This window comes from Taudactylus pleione, unplaced genomic scaffold, assembly GCF_031769625.1.
Source record: "Taudactylus pleione unplaced genomic scaffold, aTauple2 ptg000609l, whole genome shotgun sequence".
Classification (NCBI taxonomy): domain Eukaryota; kingdom Metazoa; phylum Chordata; class Amphibia; order Anura; family Myobatrachidae; genus Taudactylus; species Taudactylus pleione.
In genome coordinates, this window is record NW_028285011.1 from 9274220 (window position 1) to 9284743 (window position 10524).

General features: G+C 47.2%; 1 long non-coding RNA gene across 1 annotated transcript; it reads left to right on the forward strand.

Annotated features, from left to right (window-relative positions):
- The first annotated feature begins 1366 nt into the window (after window positions 1-1366).
- On the forward strand, window positions 1367-9936 carry LOC148480631 (uncharacterized). Its single transcript, XR_015871963.1, has 3 exons — window positions 1367-1703; window positions 9581-9754; window positions 9834-9936. It is a non-coding gene; the product is annotated as an uncharacterized LOC148480631 (long non-coding RNA).
- The last annotated feature ends 588 nt before the right edge of the window (window positions 9937-10524 follow it).

A 10524-nucleotide genomic window follows, 5' to 3' on the forward strand; every position in this document is an offset into this window, starting at 1 on the left:
TTATCAGGCATTCGCTATTTTGCGAGCACATGAATTTCGGCCGCACTGAGTTGTTCGCGCATGCGTATAATGATCCGTACGCATGCGCAGTTGGGCAAACATCGGTCGGAGCGAACGAGCAGCGACTTGCGTCCGGCTCTGAATCAGGGCCTTAATTACCAGCTTCCAACGGAACAACACGTCCTGATTTGTATCCACCAAATGCTAGTCAGTGTGGTTTAGCGCGGTTCCTGGAGGAGAATGTGGCTGGATGAAGCAGAGTCGCCGGTCCGGAAAAGAGTCCAAATGAAATCCCAATGGTACAGATGATAAGGGGGAACAGCTAAGCGCATTTCAATGTGGAATCACCCACATCTTCCTCAGTAGCTGTTTATTGTGATTGTATGTCAATATAATGTATCTCACCTGGTTTAATAATTAATTGATACATAGAATAATAATATTACAGCGCGGTTCAACATTTTATGGTTATCGGACCGGCCCATTGCTGCTGTGAGTGTAAACAGTCATATCATGTGTGTCACCTCCTAACATGTCACTTCATGTGTTTCTCCTCCTAACACGTCACATCTGTGTGTCACCTCCTAAAATGTCATGTGTGTCATCTCTTAACATGTCACTTCATGTGTTCTACCTCCTAACATGTCACATGTGTGTCACCTCCTACCTTGGCACTTCATGTGTGTCACCTTCTACACAGAAATCACTCTTGCCCACGCGATTGCATTAATTTGAGGTGACAACGGAAAGGCATGGGTTTTCCTGGAAGTAGTCTGTGAGGAGGCTGTAAGTGAACGCAAAAAATCCCGTTTCATGGGCGTGTTATGTGAGTGTCTCAGGTGTGTCAATGGTCATTGCGATGGTACGCCGATGGTGGAGTGTTTGAGTCCATCAGAAAATTCCACTGACGGACATTGAAAGTGGGCATCTAAAGACTTTCTATCTCCGGCGCTCAAGAAGGGAAAGGCTATGACTAGCCACTGCAAATCCAAAATAAATCGCAGTCAGACATGTGATACCCCTAAAAAATGGTTACTGTCCCATTCATAAATATATGTGCACTAAGATAATATGACTGCATATTGAGACCCTAATTCATGTATTTACACTGTGTCGAATGAGTTATAAACATGCTGGTTTATATATGTACTGTATGCTCTTTAGGACTGAGAGAGCTACCCATTCATGCATGATGTCTACCCCTCAAAGGGAGCAAATGGAACTGGCTGCTCGCTCTGGACATGGGGAGTCGGTGGGCGTGAGGTCAGCTGTCGGACAGCCCAGTCATAACAGAGGGGAGAACGCTTTCACCCCCAATGCCTACATAGGTGGCCAGTAGACAGAGTGGCGCGTGCGGTCGGCGGGAAGCTGACCTGCGCGCGACTGCTGGTTATAAAAGGAAGACCTGAGGGGCTGCTGCGGAGAGTCTGAGGTGACAGGACAGAGGGAGGATCTGCCGGTGAAAAGTGCGGGACTTACCGGCAGGCGCTGTGGCAGAGCGGCGCTAGATGAGTGGTGTTGAGCTGTCGGAGGTGTGAGGAGCCGCTGCTGGGTAGGGAGCTGTGAAGGAGACACTGCCGGGAGGAAGCAGCGTCAGCGGGGGCCGCCTCTAAGCCCTCCCCGTCGGAGTGACGGACAGCCGGGGGGCTGGTCTGGAAAGGAGAGCGCTGTCCTGGGTACTGGAACTAGACGCCGGAGAGCAGGTCTGTGCAACTGCATTCCAATTACACCTCCGCACCACATTAGGCTGGTAAACAGACTGAGATATTATAAAGCCACTATACCTGTCACAGCTAATTCCAGTCATGTAGGAATAATAGACTATTCGCAGTATATCTAAAGGTTCTGAGGCGACCATCACCTGGCCACTCGCAAAAGCTTTGGGTGGTCACCCACAGCTTAGCGAGCGGCCAGGAGGCCGGCTTAAAAAAAAAAAAGTGGCCTCCCTCATTCAGAGCTGCTCGCAAAAAGCTAGTCCCATAGCAACGTTAGGATCAGTCAATTTAAACCTCATGCAGCTCTTCAGATGCAACTACAATGACTGTATCCTCTGACAGGCCGGCAGCTGTTCAGCACAGAACACTGTTATTATTATCTATTATTTATAAGGCGCAACAAAACTACTGCAGCTCCAAACAAGGACTATACATCATAATTTTTACAACAATAATAAAAACCACATCTCTTACCTTGCTGCGTGGTCTAGTGTAGGAGAGTTCAGAGGCCTTCACTGTATTCTGACTTTTCACAGTAGTTCACTCTGTTAGCAAATAGACATAGGGCTTTATTCAGACCCGGTCGCAAGCACTGAGGGCTCGCAACCGGGTCGATGTTTGCACACTGGGCATGCGCACGTCGGAGCCGGCTCTGACATGCGCATGCATGAGACCCGGCTAGCGACGGTTGCTCCGTCGCTATGGGTCTCGCACCAAAGGGGGCGAGCTGTCGATGGTGATTGACAGCTCGCCCCGTTATGGAGGCGGGCAGGGGGGGTGGCCGGCCAAACGGAGGCGTTTGCCGTTTGGGGGTGGCCCCACTGACATCAGCAATGATGTCAGTGGGGAGCTTCCTGCTCGATCAGAGCAGGAAGCTCTCTGGGGCTTGCGCTTGCTGAGACCCAACCTTAGGGTCTCGTCGCAAGCCCCAATGGTCGCGATGGTCCTGGCAGTTCTGGAACGCTATTCCTGATGAAGTTATTTTTCAAAAAGACCTTTAATTTCAGTGTAAAATGAACCTCCCTTAATTGCAAAAACGGTTCACTAGTAACTCCAATGGCGGTTCTAGGGGAGGGCAAGCAGGGCCATTGCTCGGGGTGCTGCAGTAGTCAGCCCGCCGGTCCGCTCTCACCTGCCTGCTATCGCCAGATGGACATTGGAAGCCATTGGTTAGCAACCATCGATATTTCTGATTTGGTGGAAGTATTTTTCCCATCGAATACCGGGAAGTTACCAATGTCCATTTGATGACTGGAGGTTTTTTGGAGTGTCCGCAGCTCAGCTAAATGTGGGTATGTGCAAGGCATCTATTCTCACAATAGGGGGAGCATGGGGGCACTCTCCGCGATGCTGGGCATGCCCCCACAGTGACGTGGAGAAGGGGTGTCGCGAGGCCCAGCCTTCTTTTTGGATGCAAGTATAACCATCGCAATGGTTATACTATCTAATGGTTGCGATGCGATGGCTAGTTGTCATTGCATCGCTGGATTTGATGTCGGAAGCTCGGCAACCATTCGATGCATACTTGCCTTCTCTCCATTATTGTCATGGAGACTCCCTGAAATAGTAGCAGTCTCCCTGTCTTCCTGAAGAACCTAGCAATCTCCCTGATTGCACCTTACCCCCATTATGGAGCTTTTATAAAAAATACCCCCAAAAATATATAAATTACATTCAAATGGGATCATTAGTGTCATTTATCTCATACATGCCTACCCTCCCGGTTTTCGCAAGAGGCTCCTGATTTTTCGGGTAACCCCCTGCACCCCCGGAAGGGTAGGCATTTCTCCCGCATTCTTCCCACTTCCTAGTAAATTGGGTAGAATGGGGACAATTTCCGCTGCGATCGCGGGTCCCCGGGTAGGGGGCGGGGCTTAATGACACGATTCTCCATGAATAGTCATTTAGCCTGTCCCCCTATTTAAATTTAGGTCAATCGCGGCTATTTGCCCTGAAGGGGGCGGGCTTAATGATGTGACCCATCAGGCCCCGCCCCTGTCACAGCCCATCTGCTTGTCCTCGCCAGGCTTCTCCCGGGGAGGACAATCAAAAGGTAGGCAACTATGATTTATCTGCATTGGTTATAAGGCACAATGATCCCTATGGCTACATATATTTTCTGAAAAGTATCAGTGTGTTTTTATGAACCAGCAAGTAGATCTTACTAACTGCTTTTGGACTTGTTTACATGTGGATGTACTGTAAGTCAGGTTTATGACACACCTCTCAGATGTAGCAGTACACGTCCACTTTAACGCCACGCTCACAGGTGTTGCTTTCACAATCTCCCTGAAATGCTTTTTCAAGAGTAGGCAAGTATGATTCAATGCCGGGCTTCCGATGTCCATTCCTAAGCAGTACTGAGTCAGTACAGTACAACAGCTATAATACCTTTTTACTTGTTTTGTCCCACGCAGGACACCATAGTTGTAGGTCTTCTTATGCATGCTGGGAGGTGTAGTCAATTTGTATGTTTGGCTCATGGCAGCAACTTGCTGTTAGTAAGGGTTGATGCTAGATCCAAATTGGCAAAAGGACCTCTGACGTCACAACCATTTGACCACTACACTAGGGAGAGAGGCAAGGCAGGTGAGTTACCACTTTTGATATCCACCTGGGAATATTAACCTGTGGTGACAGAAGCGAGCCACCGTGCCAGAAGCATGGCGAGCGAAGCAAGCCTGCGAGAGTACACTTTGGGCCCCATGTTCTGAACCCTGCTTCTCCCCTTGTTGTCGCGGGCTGCACATGGCCACCAAAAGAAGAAATTTGTACCCTTGCGGGCTTGCTTCGCTCACCACGCTTTGGGTAGGTTACTATTCCCACTCTATGTCCATGTGGATAGTAACTGATGATGTCTACTGAAGGGGATCTATCCGCAGGCCCGCCAAGAACCGTGGCGGGCCCCGGTAATAGGGGGCGTGGCCTAATCAGGAAGGTGTGGGCACGCCCCCTAGCTAAGAAAAATAAAAATATTTTCGTGGCACTGCGTGCTGGGGAGGGGGGTGCCACGAGCAGTCTCTAACTGCAGCTCAGCACACGCTGTGTGCTGGGCTGCTGTGAGGGGGGGAGCGGCGCCGGACCTGGGCCCCCGCCGGGCCCCTCAAGAAGCCCGGGCCCGGGTAATCTGTACCCGCTCCCCCCCCTCTCGGCGCCCCTGTCTATCTGTAACCAAATATATACTGTATGTCGGTAATGATGCTTATTTCTCTGTCTGATATGACAAATAATACTTATACAGGAGTATTCAATATGGGTGCGATAACATCGTTTTTGCGTTAATATCGCAATTATGACGTCATTATCGCAGGTTTTACTTTTACACCCTATTCAATTTCAAAGACTTATCGCAGTTTTGACAAGTCTTTGATAAAAAACTGTGATAACTTTTCACCATTGAATAGGTGTTGAAAAAAGTGCAGAATTGGGGTTTAGGGGTGCAGGCTTAAAAAAAATAGCCTGCACCCCTGAGAATGACATTTAAAAAAGGACTGTGTCAAAAAAAGTAAAAAAAAAAATAGGGACACCCCAAAAAATTAATTTAAAAATTGGGGTGCAAAAAAAAAAATGGGAAAAAATTGTTAAACAATAGGGAAATAGGTTCAGGGCTATTCTGCAAGTGTGCGGCAGATGTTTTCTAGAATAGAATTATAGCGGCAGGTGCACAAATGCAGAATTTTGAAAAAATTACTTTAGGGACACCAAAATATGCTAGTACCCATTTTCATGTACCCCAAATTTGATGGGACCACTTAAAAAAACGAAAAAAATAACCTAAGTGCTCTTCTGCATCACTTCTTCAATGTCGGGAAAAAAACACCTGCTGCGGCTATTTAAATCCCCGACTTTCAATTACAGGCTAAAACGGGGGTACCCATAGTGTTCCCCCATGTTTTTACAACTTTAGGGGGTCTTACAATTATTTTAAGGAAAAATTCGTAACTTTACGCAAATCCAACTTCTGAGTTTCCCGTTTTCGTTAATTTTATATTAAATACGGGGATAAGCGGGAGAGCGCACCAGACTTTAACGCAGAACAAAACTCCGATATGAAACGTTAACTTTGACAGTGAAGTTAACGTTTCATATTGAATACCCCTCTTAATATAGATTGCTGGAGCTAGATGTGACTGCATTTCCCTCACTGAGCTTTACGCTTTACGGTGAATATTTCAGTCTCTGGCCCAGTAGAGTTTATAATCTATATTCCCTGTCACATGCTCACACACATACACTAAGGTTCATTTTTATGTCAGAAGCCATTTAACCTACCAGTATGTGTTTGGAGTGTGGCAGGAAACCCACACAAACAGAGGGAGAACATACAAACACTAACAGATACTACATTGGCCAGGAATGTGATGCTAATAATTATACCATCCGTGCTGCAACAATTTATATATATTTTTTTTGCACCCATGGCCACTCCCCCTATCAGGCCATGTCCCCTAAGCTCAGGACACCAAATGAACCTTTCACCCTAGAACCGGCCCTGAGTGATTCACTACAGTACGGAACCATTTCTACAATCAAGGAAGGTCCACTTTACACATATGAATTTAATAATGCTAATTTTATTCAAGACTAGTATTAAATTATATGTTTTTATTAAACAGTTTTTCTTTTTTTTTAATAGACTTACTCACTATGGCCCTCATTCAGAGCCGTACGCTCTGAGCAGAGCGCACGCTCTGAATGAGGGCCGGCCTCCATGAAAATGGAGCGTCCTCCTGGACGCTCGTATAGCTGTGGGTCACCACCCACAGGCTATACGAGCGTGCATTTTGATGGCCGCGATGGTCGTGACCATCGCGACCATCGAAACTGCGAGCCGGAGCCTGCGGTTGAGGTTTTCAACCGCAAGCTCCGGAGTGATTTTGGCTCTATCAGAGCCAAAATCACTCCCACTGACATCACTAGTGATGTCAGTGGGCCGGCTTCTGACGGGAGGCGTTCCCGTGGGAAAGCCCCCGTCAGGGAGGCACGCCTACCAAAGGGGGCGTGCTGTCACTCAACATCGACAGCACGCCCCCTTTGATCAGACACAACGAGCGAAGGACTTTCCTTCGCTCGTCGCGTCTGGCGCATGCGCACGACGGAGCTCCCTCCTTCGTGCGCATGCTCAGTCCAGAACATCGACCCACTTGCGAGCGGACAGCCACTCGCGAGTGGGTCTGAATCAGGCCCTATGTTCGGGACTGTCTGTGTCACACTCTTGTCTGCAGAGCCGGCCCTAGCCAAATTAGTGCCCTAGGCAAGATTTTGGTTGGTGCCCCCCCACCCCCCTTGGGATCCTGAAAAAACTTGTGGCCTTAAAGAAGGGGCGTGGTCTCACTGTGCTGTGTCCCCCTTCCCCCATTGTTCTTTGCTCCCAGCACCCCCCTCCCAGCACAGATCATAGCACAGCACCCATCACTCCTCTCACAGCACAGCACTGTTCTGAAGGAGCCTCTGCCAATGCGTAGAAGCTTATTCTGGTCGTGGTAGCGGCCACCATCCTGGTGTGTGCTGTTCCAGAGCCAGACTGCTAACCATTAGCCACCACCTAGGTGCCCCGATGCCAGCTGTTCTGATGCTGTCAGCTGAGCTCCAATCAGTGTCGCTGCGCAGCGGCAGTATCAACAGACAGAGTCTCTGCCCAGCCAGCAGCAGGTGCCCTGGCCGTACCTACCCAAAATCTTCGCTGGCTTTAGGCGAGCTTGGATGCCACTAGGCATTACAAATGCCCTAGGCATATGCTTAGTTTGCCTATGCCTGGGACCAGCTCTGCTTGTCTGTGTCACATTCTTCTTATGGACCTTTGCGTCCACATCCTCCTCCTGTTCCTTGAGCTTACCTCCCTTGTTAGTGACTAGATGTCATGACGTCACGTTGTCCGTATATGCTTTCAGGAGGCAGAGCAGTGGCAGCTCCAGAAGTTGGGCTGCAGCGGAGTCCAAAATTCAGAGAGGGGAACAACACCAACTGCCATCCTCACTGGTTATATCCTCTCTGGCAGTTGGTGTGGCTCCCCTATTTGAATTTTGGACAGCGCTGCTGACTAATGTGGTGAACAGCTGGCCTTCACTTCACAAATGTGTGAACAGCTGCCCTGGATGCTAATGGTGAACTCTTTCAACACTTGCTATGACTTCCTCATGTTTCTCATAGACCAAGGTATGTCTGTGTCACATTTCACTAAATTACACCAATTACTTTCAAAGTTATAAGAAAAACTTTGGGGCCAATAGCGAATGAAACACTCTGTATAACATTTGTTGATCATTTGGAAATAATCAGTAGTTAAAATGCAATGTATGTAATTTAATAGCATAGCTGACACTTTTGTTGGGTTTTCTCATCAGTATGTGGTTATTCTCATTATATTTTATAGTTATACAGGTATGAGTAATGCATACAGCACAATGATGTCATTCAGAAAACATTCCAGAACACACAGTAACAATGTAACTTTTCTCTATGCAGCCCTAAGGCCTCTTATACATGTTAATTTGAAGCATCTTACTTGCGTTCTTAAAGCCTACTAAATGCAATCTGACACTGACAGACAAAAAACATACAGTACTCATAGACACGCTTTCTCATAAGTGTCACTTCGCTTTGCTCTAACTTTAATGTTGCAGTCAGTGTTCAGAAGTCTTAGGAATATTTATTGAACACTATTTGCGTGATGTCCCACTGAAAACAAGCATTTCCTATATTTACCATGGAGGAACTGCAGAAGATATCTACATTATCTGCTGCAGCCATTCCATTTCCGACTGCTCCACATTCCGGAGCTTTGCTGCAGTAGCTAACGCCATCTGAAGTTGTGTTAACCTATAGTAGCCTATGAGCTACTGTAACGGGGATTTTATCTGTAGTGCGCGCGGAGGACCTGAACTAGGAAGAGGAGTTGAAGCCTATCTCCTAGCAGGCGATTATTGCTATATTTGAGTGAATATTTACATTTTCACTTTGTGAATTTCAGCGTAAAAAATGTATCACATCTGCATCACGCTTGCTGACATTTAGCTCCCTCCTTCTGGGAGGGAGCTGTCGGGCTTACACTGCGGGGGGCGTGACGCTGTCAAAGTGGGCGTCATTGGGGGTGGAGCATGGGGGCGTGACAGCATGATCGTTTCATTGTGTCTCCGCCCCCTCTTCACAATGCAGAGATTCATGGCATTGTGCAGGAGGGGGCGGAGCCATGATGACGCAATTCAGCGGAAAACGCGTCACCGGCCCCGGGGGTTTATACTTTTAACCGCGGGGGAGTCCCACACATCCCGGGGGCCGGGAGGCTTGCCTGCCTTTCCGGGGGGCCGAGAGCAGCACCCGATTTTCGGGAGGCTCCCGGCTGAATCAGTAGGGTAGGCAAGTATGATCTGCATTAAAAATGCAGATGTGATATGCCCTGTAGTGCACTCTGCTGCAGGGAGGCTTTGTTAAACTTTTGTTAAAGTCAGGACAAACTGCACGTTTTTGCCTGTGCCTTTACCTAACATTGTTTTTCAGTGCACCTCTGTTTCGAGATCTTAGACTCTCTTGATGCATGGAATTTTAAATCAATGCGTTCTCTTTACACATCTCTCCTATTTAAGTGATATGTATGACTTCTGATGCTATGTATCTGTACGGCTGTGAGAGAACTAAGTTTTCTAGCTGCCAACATGTCTGTCCCATAGTGCAGGTGTATATGTTGATGCCTTAGGCAAGAATAACCATACCTTCCCCAATGATCTTATAAGGCCTTTCACCGCAGATGGTTCCAATTTAAGGCCAACACTCAGAAGTGAAGCTGTATTGAGTTTCTACCCTGAAACCAACAAACCTCTCTTGGACATTGTGCTTGAATGAACAATACTTGTCCCCTTTTTTCACAGGGCAGAGGAGGGGCTCCTACAGCCACTGAAGGAAGGAAATCATTATTGGACGTTACAGAAGTAGGTCATGTGCTACAGCTGCTGATAGTTTAAGAGGAAGAAACATGGGACCTCAGACGTGGAACATGACTCCTGAAAATGTTTGAGATCGACCAAAAAGAAACTTCCTCAGAGGTTTGTTTAATAAGCATTATCTGTAATAGTCTCAATGTGTGCTTACGTTTCCTGACGAATTTGCACCTTCTTCCCACAGCTAACAAGCTCCTGTAATGGAAGACAGAACAATTTAATGAAGGAGATTTAATAGTTTGTGTTAAAGCTAAATGGTCCATTAGGAGCTGTCATTTTAATAAACAATGAAGATACATCAACTAATGTAGAGCCGTCCAGGATTTTTTTACATTTTTTTGCTAACTGTAATGTTATGTAGGATGCGCCTGACAGACACCGAAATATTTAAGAGCTCATTAAAGTTTGTGTTTTTGCAACCAGACTTTTGTGAAGTGTACAAACATAAGCAATATATAAATGCCTAGACATGAAAGTGCCGGTATTAAAAGGAAAAAAACAAAAAACCAACAGACAGCTATAACAGAGAATGAGGCAAATGAAGGCTGACTTTTCTAATAAATGACAGCTTTGTATTTAGAAACCTCAAGCTCTTTGTCTGAGGCATTAGCAGCTGAGGAGGCCAGTAGCTGACTTCATCACTGCACCCTCCAGCAGAATGGAAACAGAGAATGCCGTGCAGTCATTTAGTGCCAGCAAAAGTCACACACATGAAATGATTTGTAAAACTTTCAGACTGTAGAGACATAGGGCCTGATTCACTATCGTAAGCAACTGTGAATACGCACGCAATCTGCTGATTGTTTTGCACTGCGCATGCGTACGAATTGCAGGGCACGAGCGCGAACCAGCCGCTGCTATGGGAACTGCGATCG